Source organism: Phoenix dactylifera, chromosome 4, assembly GCF_051530095.1.
Source record: "Phoenix dactylifera cultivar Ajwa chromosome 4, Ajwa_hap1_PhDact_Kaust_v1.1, whole genome shotgun sequence".
NCBI classification, from domain to species: domain Eukaryota; kingdom Viridiplantae; phylum Streptophyta; class Magnoliopsida; order Arecales; family Arecaceae; genus Phoenix; species Phoenix dactylifera.
In genome coordinates, this window is record NC_143193.1 from 31,856,491 (window position 1) to 31,860,136 (window position 3,646).

General features: G+C 40.0%; 1 non-coding gene across 1 annotated transcript; it reads left to right on the forward strand.

The window, feature by feature from the left end:
• The first annotated feature begins 509 nt into the window (after window positions 1-509).
• On the forward strand, window positions 510-616 carry LOC148703834 (small nucleolar RNA R71). The gene has a single exon (XR_015982310.1). It is a non-coding gene; the product is annotated as a small nucleolar RNA R71 (small nucleolar RNA).
• The last annotated feature ends 3,030 nt before the right edge of the window (window positions 617-3,646 follow it).

Sequence of the window (3,646 nt, forward strand, 5' to 3'; positions counted from 1 at the left end):
CAGTGGGTCCATGTCTCCAACTAAAGTTAGGATGGTTTCACCAATTAGGATTATATGTTTCTGGAAATGGTCTTTTATAAGTATTGGTGAAATTTGCTTGATCATGCAACACTTCTTGAAAAGCAGGGATTGTAGGACAATCCTTGGTCACATGTGCATTACTCTCGCAAATTCCACATATACTTTCAACAATAGTTTGTGCTTTTCCTATATTAGCCTTGCTTAATTCCATGGCTTCAACCTTCCTAGTCAGATTAGCAATTTTTACATTGACATCATTATCATCTTTAATAAGATATATTCCTCCTTTTGCATTAGGTGCTATTTTAGATTTTTCATTTTTATCTGTTGTATCCCAAGCTTGTGCATTTTCTGCTAAAAGATCAAAATAATCTCAGGCTTTATTTGGTTCCTTACTCATGAATTCACCATTACACATCATTTCTACAAATTGTCTCATATTGGAGGACAAACCATCATAAAAAAAACTAATGACCCTCCAAATTTCATATCCATGATGTGGGCAAGCAAGCAGAAGGTCCTTAAATCTTTCCCAACACTGAAAAAACGTTTCTCCATCTTTTTGTGCAAAGTTTATGATATTTCTTCTAAGTATGTTTGTTTTATGTGTTGGGAAGAATTTCTTTAAAATTTCTTTTGTCATTTCTTGCCAGGTAGCTATGGTCCTAGGCCTTAAGGAGTGTAACCATGACTTAGCTTTTTCCTTTAAAGAAAAAGAAAATAACTTAAGCTTAACTACCTCTTCAGTGACATCATTGAAATGAAGTGTTGAACACACTTCATCAAATTCTTTCAGGTGCAAATAGGGACTTTCAAAATCAAGTCCGTGAAACTTTGGGAGTAATTGGATTATTCCTGGTTTCATGTCAAAAGCTCCCACAGTAGTAGGGATAACCATACAGGATGGGGTACTGGTCCTAGTGGGTTGTAGATAATCACGAAGCGTTCTAATAGGTAAGTCATCTTGAAATTCATTATCTCCCTGATTACTACCATTATCTTCCATTTGATTATTTGAATTTTGAACAATTAAATTTTTATCTTTTGATTCAACTCGAAATAATCTATTCATTTTATCTCTCTCCCACAATAGCATATACTAATATATATATATATATATATATATATATATATATATATATATAATTTTATTATTTATTTATTTATTTATTTATTTAGATTGGTACAAATACCACCTAAAGAGATCTAAACAAACACCTTAACAAAAATTTAATTAAAATTAAACATCACCCAATAATTTCTAATGTTTTCCTAAAAATTTTAGACAGCTCCTAACTAGTTTGAAGAGGACACCTAAGCCTCCAATCCGGTTTAGTAACCTTAGTCGACCAGGTAAGCTCCCAGGTAAGTGGAGGGGTCACGATGCGTGTGTTAGATGTATGCCCTAGAAGCCAATTTTGGCTGACACATTATTAATTCTAGGACATAATTTGTACTTGACTTTATTATTATTGAATAAATGAAAGGCATCTTTTTCATTCATATTATTATTGTGTCTATGAATCGTCCAAGGAATTAATAAGATGATGATGCATATTCTCAAGAGTTGAGAATTTGAGCCATGTATTATTAATGATTAATGTTGCCCAGATAGACAACCCAAGAGGGGGGGTGAATTGGGTTTTAAAATAATTTAGATAATTAAAACGATGTGGTTGACTAATTAAAAACTATTGCAAGTTATTTAATTAATGCTAAGTGCTGTGAGTGATGTGAGGGGAAGAAGAAGAGAGACAATCCAACACAAACACAAGGTTTTATAGTGGTTCGGAGCTAACCCTTGCTCCTACGTCCACTCCCCAAGTCTCACTTGGGAATTCACTATAACCCCCTTGGATTACAGCCGGTTGTTTTCCAAGCTCACAACCAAACTTGTTGTTTTACGAGCTCACAACGAACTCGGTCGGTTTTCCCAGGCTCACCGACTAGAACCGCCCCGATTGTTTTTTCGGGATCACAATCAAACCCTTACACACGTTGGTTTTAACTCGGCTCACCAACCAACCTCAATCCCCTTGATTCAATCCCCGATTGAACCAAGTAAATACAAGTTGTAGAAAGAAAACAGAAAATGAGCTTCTCAAAAAGCAGATGAAAACAATATGAACAATAAATGAAGTTAAGAAGCCTCAAACGCTTTTAGATTGGGGATGACGAATGGCTTCTTAAACTTCTGGTCTCCTCTTGAAAGAGTAGTCGACTTGAATGCAGGAGAAGGAGGCTTTAATTACTGGGAAGATGTAGTTGGAAGTAGTAAATGCAGATCTTCCTCTTTTTCGTTGAAGAGCACGTTGCAGAGCTTGAATGCTTGATTAGTTGGAGTGGAATGGTTGTTCTCTGCCTTGCTACAGTCCTCTGTGGCTATTTAAGCCAACCTCCACGGAAACTAGCCGTTAGACTGCTTTTTCTGCCCGTTCTGCACACTCTGCGCAGCCTGACAATATGACCGTTGGTGGGTTGGAGTCGACTCGCGCGATCAGGAGTCGACTCGGCTGTAGCAGGAGTCGACTCAAGCTTTTCCGGAGTCGACTCGGCAACTGTTCCAAATTTGAATTAAAGTTGCCTTCACGACTGGGAGTCGACTCGTCTTGACCTGGAGTCGACTCGCCAACTTCTGGAGCTGACTTGGCAATTTTGGAGTCGGCTCATCCACTGAAGTCCGTGGATCCAATTTTGAATTTTGTCCACTCGAGTCGACTCGACTGTCCTGAGAGTCGACTCGAATCTCAGAGCCCGAACTCCCGATCCTCTGTCTTTTGGCTCGTCCAGTCTTGGAGTCGACTCGAACTTCCTTGGAGTCGACTCGGCTCTCAGTTTCCGAAAGTTGGTCTTCTGCCTTTTGACGTGAAGCTGTCTTGGAGTCGACTCGAGCTGTCTGGGAGTCGACTCGAATCTCAGAGGCAGTAACTTGGTTTTCTGTCTGACTTGGGGTCGCGGTGTCTTGGAGTCGACTCGCGTATTGCGGGAGTCGACTCGAATCTCAGAGTCCATAAAATGCTCTCTGACTTTTTCTTTGTGTACCGCTGAGAGTCGACTCTTGCTTTCTTTGGAGTCGACCTGTCAACCATCGGAGTCGACTCGCGTTCCACTGGAGTCGACTCGAATCTCAGACCCGAAAACTGCTCTCTGACTTTTCTGCCTGTGACTGCTTGGAGTCGACTCTTACTTCCTTGGAGTCGACTCGGTGAGCATCGGAGTCGACTCGCGCACTTCAGGAGTCGACTCGTTGACAGGTTCTGAGTTGATCCTTTTTGTTCTTCTGTCTGTTCTCAGTCGGAGTCAACTCGTACTGATCTGGAGTCGACTCGAGCTCGTGCCAGTGAACTTGATACGCTTGGAGTCGACTCGTGATACTCGGGAGTCGACTCGAGTCTCAGACATTGGTTCAAACTGACTCCTTAACTTATCCAAAAATTATGAACCAAGTCTTGGGACACTTAGACAGGATTTTCACTGAAACACTCAATTGAATTCATTAGTAATCAAAAGATATACTCAAATGCTTTGAGCTCATCAAAATCAAATGGGGTTTTAATCAATCACTCCACAATCTCCCCCTTTTTGATGATGACAAAACTTTGAGTATATGTAAAATGAATTGCTC